Consider the following 18,280-nt stretch of genomic DNA (forward strand, 5'->3'; position numbering starts at 1 on the left):
TATTTCTGGGTCAGGGTGGGTACCAATGGATGCTGGTGGGATTAATACCCAGTGGGTAGAGTACTGATGGGTGGTGTTATTGGTGGGATACAGAACTGGTGGGCAGTGGGGGGTACTGGTGGGTATCTGGGGTAACAGTGGATGTGTTACCCTGTGGGCATTTCAGGGCTGGAGTTCTCACCACCCTGACTCTCCGGTCGTTCCCAAAAGGTCTTTGCGCTTCCAGACACACTCTCCCCTGAAGGGCCTGGGGCTGATCCTTCCCCTTCTAGGGTCCCCCTCCTCCCTGCCCCATGAGTGATCAGTCATTCCATTAACCCCTTCACTGCTGCAGGCCGGGCCATCCCACAGTGCCATCTGCCAGGAGGCTCCCGCTCCCTCTGGACGATCTACCCCGAGGAACCGCTGCTGGTGCACAGGGACAGCCGGGGAGCAGCAAAGGGGTTAACGAGAACGACGGGGTTAGGAAATTCCCCTGCTGCCCCCACCCAATTAGAGCCCGCGATCATTCCTGTCACCCAACGAAGTGGTGGCTAGGCCGTAATCATGGCAACGTAACAGGGCTTTGCACCAGCCCGGGAAGTGCCCCTGGGACGTAACTCTTCAGGGGCCTAATTCTCAGCAGTCCCACTTGGGGGGCAGGTGCCCAAATCCCCGTCTGTATTGGCAGCAACGCTGGTAGCGGCAGGCCCCCTGAGTTGGGGTGTGAGTGGCAGTGGGACCAAGGCCTGGACCCTGGGTGTGGATTCCAGCCAGCGCTGTGCTGACGGCCCTCGGATCACATGGGCAGCTTCTCCCACCCTGCCCTGCCAGTGACGGGGGACGGCAGATGCCACCCTTATCCCTCCGAGGCCTTGGCATCTGCACCGAGACAATGGGATGGGGGCCAGATCACTGCAGTGAAGGGCTTGAGAGCTACACAGGGACAGGGCCGCCAAGAGCGGGTTCGGGCCCCGGTGGAAAAAAATTTTCAGGCCCCGCAGCAAGGGCGGACCGACTAAACAGGGCTGACGAAGGGGGGGAAGCCGGGGCCCGGGTCTCCTTCCAGACCACCGGGCCCCGGTAATTTGTACCGGCTTCCCCCCCCTCTTGTCGGCCCTGCATGTAGATAGTGCTAGAGAAGAGCAGGCCGCTGGGGGTATAATTATTTGATATATTTGCTACATCGGCATGTCGGGCCAAGCCAAACGGTGGCGTAACTCCCTTGAATACAGGGCACAGTTCTGGTTCTGCGGCTGGAAATCCGCAGGGAGGTGGGAGTTTATCCCGCTTCCCTAGCAGCTGTGGTTGCCTCTGTGACCAGCCCTAAGTCTGCACTGGCCCTTTCCCAGCATGCTCGCTGGCCCTTTAAATCTGGGAGACAGGCGCAGCTGTTGCCCTTAGGGTGTGCTTTGGTTTCCCCGGTGCAGAGAGATTGCAGCTCCTTGCCTTCCTGCTCGTGAGTACTTGGTGTGTTTGTATTGCTGTTGTCTCCTGCTTTGCAGCCTCTCTCCAGCGCTGTGCAAAGCTGGGGCTGCATGTGGGGGCTGATTCATGCCTCCTTTTGCTCTTCGTGGCTCCAGACCTGTGCCCCATTGAAACCGATGCCTTAGCAACAAAGGGCACTGGTTCCCCAGAGCTCTCTGAGCCCTGAGGTTGCAGAATTGTTTCAAACCACAGCAGGTCTCCTGCAGGGCCCTGATCTTCTCCTGGTGCCTTTCACTGGGTGGTTTTAACAGGGCTGCACTGGTGGGGAGGTGGACAAATCCCCTGAGTGGTTCTAATGGACAAGAGACTGGCTTCCGCCGGAGAGCCATGCCTGCTGGGGACTCCATGGGGTCCTGGGATGGTGCTGGGGTAGGGTGCCATGTGGATACCAGACTTGGCCGTTCTTTGCCTTTCCCCTGCTGGGATCTATCACCCCCATTTAGCAATGTGGGGAGGACAGGGTGATGGTGAGCTAGCGAGCTAGGACAATAGCCCCTTGGTACCACAGCCCCCCTTGGTATGGGGCCCAGCTTCCAGCTGCAGCACAGGGCCCGGGGTGTTTCCGTGTGTGGAGGAGGTTTCAAAAGAAAGGCGAAGGCGTCGAGTCCGTCCCAGTTAATCGCCATCTCGTCTGCCATGCTCGTTCTCTGCCAATCTTCATTTTAAATCTTAATCCCGGATCAGGGACCCGGGCACTTGGCAAGGCACCTCTGGCCATTCCCCACTGTGGCAGAAGAGAGACAGGAGTGGTCGAGAGCACTCTGAGGGTGGGGGGTGCGACTCGAGCTCAGCCCCCTTTCAAGGGAGTCTGGTTTCTCCCCACTTTATGCCTAGAATGGTCTTGTGGATAAGGCACTGGGCTGGGACTCAGGAGATCTGGGTTCAGTCCCCTGGCTCTGCTGCAGTGTCCCCATCTGACCTTGAGCAAGTCCCTGCACCTCTCAGGTTCTCCAGCTGTAAAATGGGTTTAACAATCCCTCCTATGCCCGTTCTGCCGGTGAGCTCTCTGGGACAGGGTCTGTCTCCCCTGAGTCTGGGCAGTGCCCTGGTCTGGGACAGGGATTTTAGAAACTCTTGGAATATAAATAATGCTGCTGTGTAGATGCCGCTGCAAAGGGCGCTCTGTGAAAACCTGTAGGGGGGCGGCTGGGCTACGAAAGGGACAGACCTTGCTGCTGGCGAAATCTGCCGGAATATTGTTCCTGATCGTCTGTACCGAGGCCCCCTTGTGCTGGGTGCTACAAGCACTGGCCAGTCTGTCCCTGCTCCCAAGATCTTCACAGTTAAGGCCCTGATCCTGCAATGACACTGGCACGTGCTTCTCCAGCGTTCGAGTTAGACACATGCACGGCTGCCTGTGGCGCTGGGGCCTGCCTCGCCTGAGGGAAGCAGAGGAGGCTGCATCTCGTGCAATGGTTAAAAGCTACCAAGGAAAAGTCCCCCTGACCCAACCGGGGGCTCGGATCACGGGACTCTGATTTTCTGCTTTGGGTTCTATTTCCCACTATGGGAAGGAGTATTGCCTAGTGGGTACTGGGAGTCCGGACTCCTGGGTTCTCCCCACAGCGCTGGAGGTGGGAGGTAGAATTTAGCTGAGTGCATAGAACGAGGGAGACCGGGAATCGGGATTCCTGGGGTCTCTCCCAGGCTCTGCTACCGACTTACCATGTGACCTTGGGCGAGTCATGTCCCCTCTGTGCCTCCCCGTCTCTCTCCCTCTTCTGTAAAATCTTTCCCCTCCAGCTGAATTGGTTGCCTGAGCGCTGAGCTTCCCAGCTGGCAGGTGTTGGGCCAGGGTGGGACAAGGTCAGTAAACAATTGCTGGGGGTCTTTTAAAGGGCGCTGCGGCCTTTGCTCTGCGGCTGGCGTCTTTCAGCAGCCGCCCTCCGCCTGTTGGGCTCGTGCAGGAGATAACCAAGAGGAATCTGATGCAGAAGCGATAACGATGCACCAAAAGCGCCGCCTTCCCAAAGTCAGGCCAAGGACACGTTCTAATCCTGGAGCTAGACCGGGAGGATTTAGAAGCCGTCTCGGCCCGGGGGCTAAGGGGCTGCAAGGGGTTAATGCCCGGCCTCCTCCCACCTGGAGACCCGCCTTCAAATCTGGGGGGAAGGGGTGTAAGTGAAATGAGTTTGCAGAGTCTCAATGCACTTGGGCGCATGGCATGAAACCAGCACAGATGAAGCGTCAGGACTGAGATCTTGGGGGAGGCTGCAGGTCGGGACTGCGGAGCTCTGTGTGTGAGGAGCCCGGGGCGGGAATGTGGTTCAAGACTGAATGGCGTTGGCAGGGCTGCGGGTTGGGATTGAAGGGCAGGGAGTGGGCAGAGTGCAGGGGGGGGGGTCTTACTTCTCGCTTCTCCCAGCCCCAAATTTCCTCTAGCTTGAAAAATCCAGACAGCCCAAGCCTGGCCCCCGGGCCTCAGAGAACTCAACGGGCGACCTGGCTGTGGGGCAGTGTCAGCTGCTGGAGGGGGTTCCCTTCACCGGTGACGAAGTGGGAATGTTCTTAATGTTTTCTTTGAAGAGCGAGTGGGGAGTGTTGACCTGGGAAGGTTGCAGGGGAGTTTTGCTGGAACTGGCTGCATTGGGGATGGGAGACTTTCCTTGCGGGAGGAGACCTGAGCACGTAACAGGAGAACCCAGGAAGCGGGTTGGAGGCCAGGTGACCAGGGCCGGCTCTGGCTTTTTTGCCGCCCCAAGCCAAAAAAAAAAAAAAAACCCTGCGGCGCAGCTGGAGCCAGGGTGCAGGGGGACTCCCTGCGCTGGTGCCCCGGCTAGCGGGGGGGAGGGCGAGGGAGCGGGGGGAGAGAGAGAAGGGGGCGGCCAGGGCTTCAGTGGGGCGCTGCCAGTGACCCCAACCGCCACGCCGCCTGCCGGGAGGGCTCCGCGCCGCGGTCGGCTGGGAGGGAAGGACGTGGGTTGTGCCGTGCCACCCTAGGATTGGGTCGAATGTCGCCTCGTACAATCTGCCGCCCCAAGCACCAGCTTGCTTGGCTGGTGCCTGGAGCCGGCCCTGCAGGTGACACCTTTGCCCACAAAGGCTGGGGGAGGAGCCGGGGGGAGGCGGAGTGAGACGGCTGGAGGGAGTTTCAGTTTGGAGCTGGCTGGGAAAAGGGAGGGGAGCCCAGATGAGGCTCTGGCCTCCCAGTCCTCCCTCTCCCCTGGACCTAATGATGGGGGCGGGGGGTGTCCTGTTGTCTGTACCCGCAAGACCTTTCTTGAATGGTGTTCCTGTTGTCTAAATAATCTTCTGTTTTACTGGCTGGCTGAGAGTCACGGTGAATCGCAGGGAGCCGGGGGTACAGGGCCTTGTACCTCCCTGCACCTGCCACGGTGCCTGTTCTGGGAAGTGGCAGGGCCCAGCGGGCGGGAGCAGCCCCGCACCGTCAATCCTGTTCCCCCCGCTTTACCTTGTGTCCCTGCTGCTTGTGCCAAACACTTCTGAGCCCGCCCGGGGAGGCGCAGCCCAGCACCCCGGGGATGCAGCACGGAAACAACCGGCTCCCGTGCAGCGGGATGGGGCAGGGGACACATTTTTCAGACCACTTTAAGCACCGCCTTATGCGAGGCTTTGAAAACGTCTGGTCCATTGCTTGAAGCAAAATGGCAGGTGGGGAGCATGCGGGGGGGGGGGACTGATTAGTTGGAGGGGGGAGCGCAGGGTGGGCAGAAGAGGCTGCCCTGCAGGGGACTTCGGGGTAGGGGAAAATTGTTTTCCCCCCCGTGGCCTGGTGCTTGGAACTGAAGGGGTTAAACTCTGCAACACCCTCATACACCCCCCCCCAGTGAATGGCTTGTAAATTACACTGAGATCAGCAAAGGGAGCATCCTATGACCCTGAGCCCCAGAGCACTGACCCTACCCCAGGATTGGGCCCCGACGCCCCATTATTCTGGCCTGGGGTTGGGGGCGGTTGCTGTTGGTGAAGGCCGTTAATCTGCTAAACATCTCGTTATCCACCTCGTTATCCCCAAAGTGAGCTGCGCCTCCGCAGCGTGATTGATGGGCCCCGTGAAGCTTTAATCCCCCTTCTTGACAGCAGTGAAGGATGAGCGAGGCCTGGAAGCGGAGAGCAGCCTGGCTGGGCTCTCTGCTTACCCCCCTGGCTGTACACGGGGCAAGTCCCTGGGGCAGCAGCCCGCTGGGAATCTCCCAGGTATTTAACACCTGTCTCTCCTGCAGCAGGGGCTTGTGCATATTACTTGTATCACAGCAGCATCTGGAGGGTCCCAGGGCACTGCCGAGAGACATAGCAAGAGACAGGCCCTGCCCAAAGAGCTCACAGTCTGAATAGATGAATGGTGGGAAGGGAAACTGAGGCACAGAGCGGGGAAGTGACTTGCCCCAGGTTACCCAGGAGGCAGTGGCAGAGCCAGGAATAGACCCCAGGTCTCTTCTCCCATTTCCTCGTCCAGTGCCCCAGCCACTAGGCCTCACTGCCTTGCTTACCATCTCCAAGGGAGATGCTTTTCTCCCAATGGCTGCTTCTTTAAAAGCTCCAGATTTCACTCTTCACTGTCCTTCCTGCTGCTCCCACCCTCCAGGAGCTGGGGCGTGGCTGGCAGTTGCTGGGAGGTTTTGCTTCGCTGCTGTCCTCAGTGGGATTCGACACCATGATCTGCTGCCCTTAGCTGCGGGAGTGGCTCCCTTGGCTGGTAGCAGTAGTAGGTTGTTATCCAGCCACTAGGTGGGGACCCAAGCTGCTGTGCTCACATGCTAGGTGGGGTTTGTGAGGCGTGCAAAGCAGCTCCCCAGGGCCTGGGAACGGGGAGGATTTTTGGGGGGGAGGGGGGGAGGAGCTCAGTTCCTCCCTCCCGCTCTTGCTCATTAGCCAGGATTTGCCCTTTGGGTAGGGGAGCCGCCCATCCTGGGACTGCGCCCTGCTTTGGGTAGTGCCCCCTCTCCTCCGCCCAGAGGTGTGGGGATCGGGGGAGCGCATAGGTCTCCTCTGGCTCTCCCCAAGCTCCCCCTGCCCCCACGGCAGGATGGGGGGAGAGACGGGGGCGCGAATAGCTGAGATGGAGGGGGGGCGGCCCATCCAACCCGTAGCACCTCCAAGCCATGCGGCGCCCCTGGCTCTGATCTCGCCCAGCCCTTCTCCTCGCTCACCTCCCTGGGGCATCCTGCAGCCAGGCGTGTGCAGCGCTGTCCTGGAGGGGGAGGGGGAATTTCCTCCCGAGCCCCCCCTTCGCCTCCTGCAGTGAGTCCCCTCCCATCTCCCCCCTGCTGTGCCTGCAAAATACCCCCCCCCCCGGGATTTCCCGAATCCCCCCACCGGTCAGCTTAGCAGTGTTGCCAATGTAGCCGTTTTCCGCCCCCCCGGTAAATTCCACCCCCCCCCCGCTCTCATTCCAATTCCAGGGGAATCCCCCCCCCCCCGGGCCTGGTTTATTTTGGGAAGGGGAATCCCGCCTGCCAGATTGGAGCTGCCACCCCCGCAGAACCCAGCGCTCGGCACCCTCCCTCCCCCCCCCGCCCTGCCGCGTATCGGAGACGGGGATGAATTATGGATCGCCCGGCGTCTCGCTGCTTTTCATCTTGGGAGGGGGGGGGGGCTCTGCCTGCTGCCATGGCAACGGGGCATCTCTGCTGCGGCGCGCCAGGAGCCAGCGCGGGGGCGGAGGGGAAGCCGGGGAGCGCCGGGCTCGCAGGCTGTCACGCGCCGGGGGGGGGGCAGGGGGGGAGGAATCCTCGCCTGGGCTTCCCCATGTGGCGCGCAGGCGGCTGCTGATGTCACGGATCCGGGGAGGGGGAGGGGAGGGCGTTCCTGGAAGGCAGGGAGCCGTGCTGGGAATGACGAGGAGGAGGGAGAAAATAACCCCCAACCCCCCCCCCCCCACACACACACACACATTCCCTGTGTCTGCACGGCAAGGGGTGGGGGTGCTGCGTGCAGGCCACCCTCGGGGGATGCAGAGCAAAGCTGGAAAGCAGCTGGGCGGGGGGGCGGGGGGTGGGGGGAGTCCTTTCTTTCCATGGGGAGCCGGGGTGCTGTGGGGGGGAGCCGACCAGCATGCACAAGGCACAAGGGGGGGTGCAGGAAAGGGGGATTGTTGGGTCTCTGGGGAGGGTTCTGCCTCTCGCAGGGGGGCTCACGCTGGATACGCAGAAACGAGGGGCTGGGATCTTGATCCCCCCCCAGTCCTGCTGAGCTGAAAACATCTGTCCTCATTGTAACAGAACTTGTGGTTCAAGGATTGGCCTTATTAGCCACCTGAGAACCCGTAATACCCAGGGAAGATGATCCTACTCGGTAACGAGTGATCGCCCAATATCACCATCATCACTTGGGGGTAGGGTGATGGGGACCGGGCCTTTGTGCCCCCTGGCCGCGCTGTATTCTGGAGCCCTCCGTGGCCCTGGTCAGCCCGGGATCAGCGGCAGCAGTCTCTCGGGGGCTGCCTGCACCCAAGGGCGACTGGCCCAGGGCCCGGATATTGTTTATTAGGGGCTGAATCTCAGTACAGCGCGTAAAGGACACAAAAGGAGGGATGGGCTCTGTGAGCCGCGACTGGCCTCTAGCCCAGGGAGCTGGGGAGCTATTCCCCGATGGCAACCCTTATGGGGAGCCGTGCACCCCCCTGGGAATTGCCTGGGAGCTGGTCCAGGATGCATGTAGTCCCTGCTGTCACCACTGCTGGAGCACAGATGCTGTGGGTTTGCCATCCACCTGAGCCAGTCCCGTCCCCTCGCTGTGCCTCAGTTTCCCCCCCACGCCCCATCCTTTGACTGTTTCGCCTGGAAGCTGTTTGGGGCGGGGCCCATCTCTCGTGTCTGTGCAGCGCGACGGGGCCCCGCTCCATTGTGGCCTCTGAGAGCAAAGAGAACACAGTTAATTGTCAACAATGAATGCAATCCTACCCAAGGCTGGCTGGGTGGGTGGATGGAGCCAATCCCCTAAAAGGTCAATTGAACTGGCATTAAGAGCGAATTAGAGATGGGTGGAGGAGCAGCCGAGCTGAGGGTAGTTCTTTGTCTCAGGGCTGGGCGAGTCAGAGAGAGAGAGACTCTCGTGCAGCTGCGGGGACTTGATAAATTCACGATTCCCGGCCCTACCCCGCCCCCTAAGAGCAGCAGCTGCTCCGGGTGTTCCAGCTGAAGGCTTGTGAGGAGACAGTCCCGGGTCCTTGCCTCTGCCCTGTGCGGGGGCACCCGGATGATGCAGGAATGGGGGCAGTGACGCGGGACAGATGAGAATGGCCCCTCTGCACAGTGGATCCCGTTTTAATTTTCTGCTAAATAAATAAAGGCCCGATGTGGGGTGAATGGAGTTCAGAGATTCCAAGGCCATTGTCATCTAGTCTGACCTCAGGCCTTTTAACTTCCCCAGCTTCACTGGGGCTCTCCGGGTTACGAGTGACACAGGATGGAGCCCTAGGGTTTCAATGCAGCGGACAAGGCGGAAGAGTTCAATCGTATTTCGGTGGCCTGGCTTCCTACTGCATTGCCACACGGGCAAAGGGCAGATGGATTTCTGCACCAGTTCTGGCCAGGCTGGAGGAGCAAATCCATTGGTAGTATTCATTCCTACTGCAGCCAGGAATCAAACAGGCTGGGGTTAATTCTGCAACCAGTGTCTCAAACAGGGGACAGTAGTTTTTGGGGAACAGCTGGTTAGCAGGGCCTTGTCACTAAACAGTCAAGTTTCAGGGGTTCAGTTAACACTGGCATTTGATCTGCGACAAGATCACAAAAAGCAGATTAAAAGACTTTGCCTTGGGCAAATGAGAAAGTGGATCAGGTGCTAAAGTGACGGGGGGGAAAGCTGAGCCGAGGGGAGGTCCGGCTGGTGGGACTTCAAAGGCTGAAATGTTAAAAGGGCCCTTGCCTTCCTGCAGATGTGGAATTTGCCCAGCCTAAGGTGGAACTAAAACCGGGGAGTCAGCAACTATCTAAATGTAGATCCAGACAATAGATGCTCCGGCTGCAGAGACAGGTACAAATTCCCTGTGTGTGTGCGTGATGGTGCGTGTGTGTGTGTGTGATGGTGCGTGTGTAAGCAGAATAACAATAATAAGATGTGTGTCACCGCAACCTTTCCTCTGAGGGCTTGGGAGAGCTTTTCCATTGTTGACAAAGTAATATCCCCTTAGGGAAGTAAAATCATCCCCATTTTCCACATGGGGAAACTGAGGCACAGATGAGTGACTTGCCCAAGACCATGCAGCGAGTCAGTGGCAGAGACCGGAATCTGACTTCCTGCCTACTAGGGCCCTAACAACACTAACCACTAACACCAGCAGATGGAGGGATAATGTGGGCAGAGTACACCAGATTGGGAGGGGGCTGTAATGATTGGTGCTTGCAGTTCATTATTCAGCCACTAGAGGTGTCTGCGTGCCGTACCCAGTGCTAAGCAAGCTGTGGTAAACAAAGGCAGTTGAAGCTGGAACACGAGTTGTGTAGAAGCCAAACTCTTTGCCGGCACAGCCGTACCGGTATGCTAGGTTATCAAACATGCTCCTAGTGTGGAGGTAGCTTCTTGCCAGGATAGCTTATTCCGGGCCCCATGAGCGAAATAAGCTGTAGCAGCGAAAGCACAGTTTTGCTGGTGGAACTTGGGCCTGTACTAGGGGCTATGTCGATCCGAGACGCACCCTGCCCAACAGGGCTGTGGCTGGCCAAAGTCTGTAGTGTAGACGTGCCTCGGTGTTGCTAGTTTTGTGTAATCCTCTCCTGCTTAGGACGGGCTGCAGTTCCGTAGAGGCCCCAACGGGCTGGTGTGTGGCCATGGGGGCTCCCATGGACGGAAGGGGTCTGGCTCCCCACCCAGCCCAACAACTGTCTCTTGGGGAGGGACGTCAGAGTGACTTTCACCCTCTGTGGCTCGGCCCAGGCTGCCCTGGGATGCTCCCAGCCCCCTGGAGACCAGAAGGATATTCACAAACGGGAGGGAGTGCTGAGAAGGGCAAGAAATATGGTGGAGGGGCTGGAGAGACTGACCTGGGGGCGGGTAAGGTTTAGAACACCTGCACAGGTGCATCTTGCCTGAGTGGGCCCTGGACGGGAGGAGATGGGAATGGTCAGACAAGAGTCAGCGCCAAGCGGAAGCGGTGCTCTTCGGTGGTGGGAGCCCATGGGATGCGTTTGAAGAAGGGTATGTGGAGGCAAAACACCCAGCCTGGGAGATCTGCCGGGCTGCAGAATCCTCTCTCTGGGCCCATCCTCTGGGGAACTCGAAGCCGGCCGGCCGGCATAACCCTGCAGCAGGAGCTGGGAACAGAGAGGCCCCTTCCATCTCTGCTCCGTTTGCAAAGCAGAGGGGTTTGCTGCCCCCTCCGCCCCTGTGCTGTGTGCAGCCCCTGCGCTCCCCTGGCTCCGAAGCCACTCGCTCTCCGAGCCGCAGGGCTGGGGGCGAGGCCGGAATTTGGCAGCCGGTCACAGAGCCAGTCGGCCTGAGCCAATAACAATAAGGATGCGATGAGAGTGACTCCTGTCTAAAAATAACCTCTCCCCCCACCCCGCTCTAGCGTGCCTCGGGGGAGGCCTCAAGGTCACCATCCAGAGCGCAGAGCAAGCCCTCCATCTGGGGGAGGAGCCTGGGGGCATCCCCACGCTTCACCCCACAGATCCCATGGTCTCTCAGCTCCGAACAGGATCGTGACGCTAAACCTACTGCTGGGGTTTTGAGTGTCTTGGCGGACCCCCTTCCCCCGGCTTGAAAGCAGCTCCAACCCAATCGGCTTTTGAGTGTCTTCCCTTGGCTGCTCACCTGAGGAGACCCACCACCCAGACAGCGAGTGAGCCCCGGACACTCCTCGGCCCGTTCTGGGTATCGAGCAGGGAGCGGTTTGGCCCTGCGCTCAAAGCAAAGGCCCAGAACTGAGCTCGGGGGCGGGCAGGTAAGGGGGCGGGTGATCTGTGCGGAGGGAGGGGGCTCGAAGCGGCTTCTGCCCCCCAAGCTGTTCTGCTCGCTTCGCGTTCGGAAGATGGTTGCTGGCTGGCTGGGCAAAGGCAGAAGGAAAATCTCTCCCCTAAGATTGGGTTTGGGGCAGGGTTTGCAGATTAGGCCACAGCGGGTGGCCTGGCCTAGGCTGGAGTTTGGGGGTGGGTAGGATTGGAGGCCTCTGCTTGTCCCGATAGCCAAGAAAAGTGCATCAGATTGTGGGTGGGAAGTGCACACGCCATTTGGATGCTGCCCTGTTTGGCCTCCCTTGTCAGCGGCCCTGATGCAGGGTTTTCCCCATCGGCCGCCCACGCAGCCCTGACCCCTGAAATTACTGCTTGGTGCGTTAGTTGGTTGGCGCGGTATTGAAATGGGGCGAGCGACGGGGCTTTACCTCCAGTGACGGGGCAACTGGCATGTCCTGAAGCTAGGGCAGGCATGGCACCCAGATGGGCACGAAACATGCCAGCAGCAGGGCTGAGGGTGGCTTCTACCCGGGGGTGAACGGCTTTAACGTGGAGCCATTAGATCTTGTTTGGCCTTTCTTGGCAGGTTAAACAGCTCGTAGTACCTGGGATTTTCTCCCTGCGAAGGTACTTCTGCGCCGTCATCAAGTCGTCTCTTGAGCTTTTTGGATAAGCCAAGCAGCTTGAAGTCGGGCGTTTTCTCCAGCCCTCCAATCCTTTTTGTGGCTCACGACATTGGAGCCTGACCCCTGCCCAGGGGGCAGCGAGTGCTGGTGCTGCTGATCTTGGGTGAGTTCTCTAGGCTTAACCCTAACCCGTCCCTGCAACCCCACCCCCCACATCCATCCCGCTGTCTAGCAGGCCTGTGAAATTCTACAGGGCAGCCATCCTGACCCTGAGTTCCCATGCTGCCTGCCTTTGCCCTCCCCCACCCCCGGGATCCTGCACACCTTTCCTAGGCAAGAAATAGTCAAAGTATTAAATAAATCACCCGCATGGAACCTCTTGGCCGTCCGAGTCTATTTTTAGCTGCAGCCTCTGCAGCAGCTGCTCTGTCGGACCCCAGAGCTCCCCGAGGGGCGAGGGCTATTTTCCACCCAACCAAGGTCTGGGAATAGTTCGGATTTGCAACATCAGCCAGCATTTGACAACAGCGCTTGCGGGATTGTTTAAAGCTATCGGTGCCGGGTCCACCCTCGAAACGCTCCGCTCCTCCAGCGGGCTGGACAAACAACACAGGCGGGGATCTCTTTGCTGCGCCGCTGTGAAATGCAGCCGCCTCTGGGGTGGAGCGCAGCAGCTGTGTGAGTTCATGGCTATGCTGGGGGGCTCGCCGTGTCTGGTTAAAATCACCACAGGGGAGTTTGGGGAGGAAGAATGAGACACAAGCAGCTTGTTGATTAGCACAGAGCTGGTTTATGGAACCCGCCAGCGTCATGGCTTATGACTGTGCGGTCTGGTCTCCCATCCACCCACCAGCCTCACTGCCACCTTGCAAGCTGCCAAGTGCACAATCAGTGCTGACCTGCTTTTTTGATTCCCTTTCTGGGCACAGACTTAGCCCATGAAAGATGTTCCCCACTGGCTCTCTCCCGGGGTAGGGGGAGCAGGAGACGTGATCTATCTTGTTTCTAGTCAGGCTTTTGACGCAGCCCCACGTGACATTCCCATAAGTAAACTAAGGGAAGTCTACTCTAGATGGAATGACTACAAGGTGGGTGCAGAACTGGTTGAAAGACTGTACTCAAAGCGTCCTTATCATTGGTTCAGTGTCAAACTGGGAGGGCGTCTCTAGTCGGGTCCTGCAGGGGTCTGTCCTGGGTCTGGTACTAGTCAATATTTTCATCAGTGACTTGGATAATTGAATGGAGCGTATGCTTACGAAATCTGCAGATGGCACCAAGCTGGGAGGGGTTGGAAGCATTTTGGAGGACAAGATTAGAATTCAAATGACCTTGACAGTTTGGAGAATTGGTCTGAAATCAACGAGATGAAATTCAATTGAGAAATGCCAAGTCCCTCACTTAGGAAGGAAAAATCAAATGTACCACTCCAAACGGAGGAAGAACTGGCTAGGTTGTAGCACTGCTGAAAAGATTCTGGGGTTTCAGTAGATGACATTGAATATGAGTTGACAATGTGATGCAGTTGCAAAAAAGACTCTTCTCGGGAGTGTCCTATGTAAGACCCGGGAGGTAACTGTCCTGCTCAACTCCGCTGAGGCCTCAGCCAGAGTCCTGTGTCCAGCTCTGGGTGCCGCACGTTAGGACAGATGTGGACAAATTGGAGAGAGTCCGGAGGAGAGCGACAAAAATGATCCAAGGGGGGGGTCTAGGGTTCGTGGGTGATAAGCCAGTTCCTTCTTCCTCCAATGCCACAATCCGGGTGGAGCTGGTGAGGCTGGCCAGGGGGTCCCCCTATTCCAGATAAGACAGGGTGTTCCCTGCCTCTGAATTCTCGTCCCAGCAGGGGTGTGCCCTCTGGCATCCAGCTGTTACCCCAAACGCAGCCAAGGTAACAACCAGAAGGCTGGCCTTGCCATGGCCCTGCTGGGCTCGGCTTCAGGGGACCAGTGTTAGCTTCCCAGCTCCGCTACCGATCCTTTGTGTGACCTTGGACAAGTCACTGAATCTCTCTGGGCCTCAGTTTCCCCATCGGTAAAACATTGGGGGCAGTTCTTCCTTTGCTTTATTCAGACAGGGGCAAGGACAGCGTCTCACTGTCTGTGCAGCACCGGACACAACAGGAGGCCCTGATCTCAGATGAGGCCTCTAGATTTACTGTAATGCAAATCATAGTAGCTGGGGCGAGCTGTGACTCTAAGGCTCGGTGCCTCAGAAGTGTCGTAAGGTACCAGACGGGGAGGTAGGTGGCTAACCCCTGACCCTTTCTGTTTAACTTGACTGGCATGGGCGGGAGTAACAGGCCTGACTCAGAGTCGAGCAGGGCAGAAGGGAAAGAGAGAACTGCCATCCCCGTGGGAAGGGGTTAATAGTGGGGAGGGGGACCGAGTGGCAGAGATGGGGTTTGGATCAGGAGACCCCAAAGTTCACGCTTTGGGGCGCGGCCACGTCTGGGATATGAATGCATGTGGCAGAGCAGTTGTGCAGCGCGTGGCTGAGATGGAACAGGAACCCGCTCGCTCTAATTGTCTCTGCGTTTGAGGCAATTACCGTGCAATGCAATTGACCCGGCCTCCATCAGCAATGCCCCGTTTCCCAGCCTGAGCGGCAGCCGTGCAGCCAGACCAGCCGGGAGCTGGCTCCCAACGCGATCCTTTCTTGGCTTCCAAAACTCCACCATGAATTCCGCCAGCGGCGCTTCCCGGCCAAATCCGCCCTGAGCGAGGGGAGCCCCAGCTGGCGGGCAATGGATGGAGCCCTCAGCAATAGCGCCGCCCCTTGTCTGCTGCCAGCCAATTCTCCGGGGTATTATAATGGCAATATCTGAGGTTTCTAGGGTCCCCAGGGGCTTAGCAAACCGTGAGTCGAATTTTACCGTAAGCGACCCCATGCGCAGTTCCCATTGGCCACATGAAGTGCAGCCACCTCTGGGGTGGGACACAGCAGCTGTCTGAGCGGTCACCGAGACATTCTGCGTCTCAGCCTGGGACCTTGGCTTTCTTGAAGGATTTTAGGGGCCTCGCAGCCCTTGAAATCCTAGCATTCAAGGGGAGTTGGGCACCTAAATATAATTGAGAAGCTGGGTGCTCACTTACAAGCCCGGCCCCCTTGGCTTGTTGTCTGGCCTGGCAGGGGTTACAATGTGTTTACTGAAATGAATGCCTGGCCCCGGCGGCCACCTGCCTTTTCGTGCCCATTGTTTGTGACATGGGGAAGGAACCTGATCCGCTCCTGGCAGCACGTGCAGAATTTTCCATGCAGCCCGTGTCTGGGGGCAGAGCGGCCCTGGGGTGCACAGGCTGTCCTCATTCTGCCATTTGCCACTCCCCCTGCCTCGGCTGTCCCAACGCTGCTCTGTGCCTCCATCTCCTCGGGGTGACGCCAGCGAGCAGGGTGGCCCCTGGGGTCCCCTGCACACACACCCCTCCTGCCCCTGAATCCCATCACTGGGAAACCCAAGCAGAGGATGCATAATTTACTAGCGCTCCCTGGCAAATAATAGACGCTGTCTGTGCGTGGGCGGCTGGGGGTGGGGGTGGCGAGGGGGTTCCCTCGGCAGCGCGCTCAGCTGCATTTCCCCGGCTTTCCCATGCAGCCATCGCCAAGCCCTTGTGAGTAACCTCTGCCTCCCTGCCCAGGGAAAACCTCCAGACAACTGGGCACGCCCTGTCTCTTTCATTGTCTCTCTTGTTTCTCCTTGTCTGTCTGTCTGTCTACTTCCCTAGATCCTAGTGTGTCTGTTTATTCCTCCCTCCTATTATCTTTCTTTCTTTCTTTCTTCTGAATCTCTGTGGAATAAGGAAGGGTGAAAAATCGCCCAGGGGAATTGAATCAGGGGGATCATCTGCACATGAAAAAAGGTTTCAGACCCCAAAAGGATAATCCACTGGCCCCTCTCCTGCTCTGATGGAAGCTGCTGTAAATCAGGGGTAACTGCACTCAAGCCAAGGGGCAATAGAGGCAAATCCAGTCCCCGGGGTTTCTGTCCGGGTGAAGGTGCCTGGCTCTGAAGGCCATGGGCATCCCCTTCTGTTGGATCTCTGTGCATTGGGCCAGGGTCCCACGCTCTTGGATGGGATCATCTATGATACCCTGCCATGTGCAGGCCATGCCCATGGGTGACTGATCCTTCTCCAGCTGCGTTGGGAGCTGGGTGAGCCCCAGGGGGGCGTGGGACCACATGAAGCATTCTCTCTCCACTAGTCAGTGAGGCACTAACGCGGATTCCTTCCCCAGCACGCTCCTATTTAAAGCCCATGACCTTTCAGTGCCCACCCGGGGGTAGGAAACCAGCACATGCTCTGAAAACCTCCATCCTCCCCAGCGTCTTCATGAGCCCCGTCAGGGCACGTCACCGCAACTGACATTCAGCAAGGGCGGGGGGGGGGGGGGGGGTGAAATGGGAGCCTTTGTCAGTCTCCTGTCACAGCCCCCTCCTGCCCGGATCCTCTTGTCTTCTCTACCGCACTGTATGTGTGGGGTGAAAAGCATCTCTGGGATGCCGGCCTCATTGGGACCCAAGAGGTCCCTCCCTATCCACTACTTCCCTGGGGAGGCTGGAGACAGAACCAACCTACTGGGGTAGGTCAGAACGTTCCACCATGATTTGATGTGTTTGCGCAGCCCTAGCACAACGGGAGGGTTGGGGGGGGACAGCTTGTCTGTCACCAAATAGATGATTTAAAATAATGATTAATAATAATGTTATTGGGGACCGGGCAACATCTTCCGCTGCGTCACAGCTGGCCATGTCAGTTCCCCTCTGTTTGGGTCTGGTTTCTAATAGGAGATGATGCATAACTCTTGATGGGGGGGACAATTTAAAGGGGGGGCCCGTGACCACCCCATGCATCCCTTCTGGGAGGGGCTAGACATGAGGAAAATTGAAACTTGCCTACTGAATATGGTTGGACATTTGCTGGCAGCCGGAGCAGGTGAGAAGCCCTGTCCCGTGGGTGCCGGGCCAGCGGCTGGCTGGGGGAGGATGCGGCCGGGAGCTGTTTTGCCTGGGAGTGTAAGCTTGGGAGCAAGGGGTGACAGAGGGAGCTCAGCACAGACTGCGGTCCCAGTAGAGTGGACCGTCTGCTTCGTGCCCCTGTGGCGAGCGCAGGGAGGGGAAGGCGCTGAGATGTGTCAAGCGGGACTGAGCCCAGGCAGCCAACGGCACCTAGAGACGGCAGGGGACTGGGTGGCCTCTGCCCTACTACATCAGCGCTTCGGGGAGCAGGACCAAACGGAAGGGGCACATGACGGGGTGTGTGTGTGTGTGTGTGTGTGTGTGTGTGTGTGTGTGTGCGCGCGAGAGAGAGAGAGAGATTGATCGTTCCTGGCTGGAGGCCGAAGCATTAGGCACAACTGTTACCAGTGCTGGTAACTGACCGTTAGAACAAATGACCAAAGGACATGGCAGATTCTCCATCTCTCGATCAGGGACGTCATTTCACACCAGTGTGGGTGCCGGGTGCGGGGAAACCCAAAGTTGTGTCATCACACAGCCCATGGTATGGGATTGTATTATATCCTGCCAAGTCTGGCAGCGGTGTATGGAGCACACAGACCTACGGAAAGTCTGAGGAGAGGGCAACCAAGACCTGAGGGGGGCAACTTGCCCCCTTTGCCCCATAGCAAATGATGTCCCTGCTACCGATGTCCTCAGATCCAGCCTGGCGGCCTTTCTGGAGGATGGTTTAGTCAGACCCATTGGGCTCGATACGGGGGTAACTGGTCTGTGCTGCACCAGAGGCCGGAGCAGGTGATCTAGTGGTCCCTTCCAACCTTACCACCTACGAGGGGGTGTGAGCGGCTGCCCGGGAAGGAGAGATTAATTGTCTGAGCGAGGAGAGCTCTGGGTTTTTGTGAGACCGGGCGGGTGTGATTTCTATGTGCTGTATATTTATATATAAAATCATTGTTCGTGCTCTCGCGCCATGCGCCCTGCGGAGCCTGGCTGCTGGCTGTCATTAACCCTGACCTCATGGTGCCGAAGTATTTTGCTATTAACAAGGAGAGAGAGAGTTTTGTCCTTGGTCGTTTAAGAAAATAGCCGTCCTTCCAACGGGGAGGATAGTTCAATTTCCTTCCCGTCCCCAGAGCCTTATTTAAGAAAGAGCTGCTGGGAACTAAACTCAGCCCAGGTGAGAAAAGCGTCGTCTTACTCTCTGTTGCAAGGAGCAAAGTAACTGCAGGGGGCTGGTCTCTTGTCAGCCTTTGCAGCTGGCCGAGGGCTCCTCTCTGCCCCCTGGCCGGACCCCATTGCACCTCCGGCTCTAGGCAGTCTCTACTTCCCACCACCTGTGGGGCCTGTCTGTCTCCCCGGAGCTGAGCCGCCTGGGACTG

General features: G+C 58.2%; 1 protein-coding gene across 2 annotated transcripts in view; it reads left to right on the forward strand.

Moving 5' to 3' along the window:
- Positions 1 to 10,758: 10,758 nt before the first annotated feature.
- Positions 10,759 to 18,280, forward strand: part of KCNN1 (potassium calcium-activated channel subfamily N member 1) — a 75,647-nt gene continuing 68,125 nt past the window's right edge. Inside the window, exons 1-2 of one of the 2 annotated variants that reach the window (XM_065578115.1) lie at positions 10,759 to 11,311; positions 11,908 to 12,110. The gene's annotated coding sequence lies outside the window, so the exon portion shown is untranslated. The remainder of the gene's footprint in view (positions 11,312 to 11,907; positions 12,111 to 18,280) is intronic. The other variant, XM_065578116.1, reaches the window with a different exon arrangement.

This window comes from Chrysemys picta, chromosome 25 (genome assembly GCF_011386835.1).
Source record: "Chrysemys picta bellii isolate R12L10 chromosome 25, ASM1138683v2, whole genome shotgun sequence".
NCBI lineage: Eukaryota > Metazoa > Chordata > Testudines > Emydidae > Chrysemys > Chrysemys picta.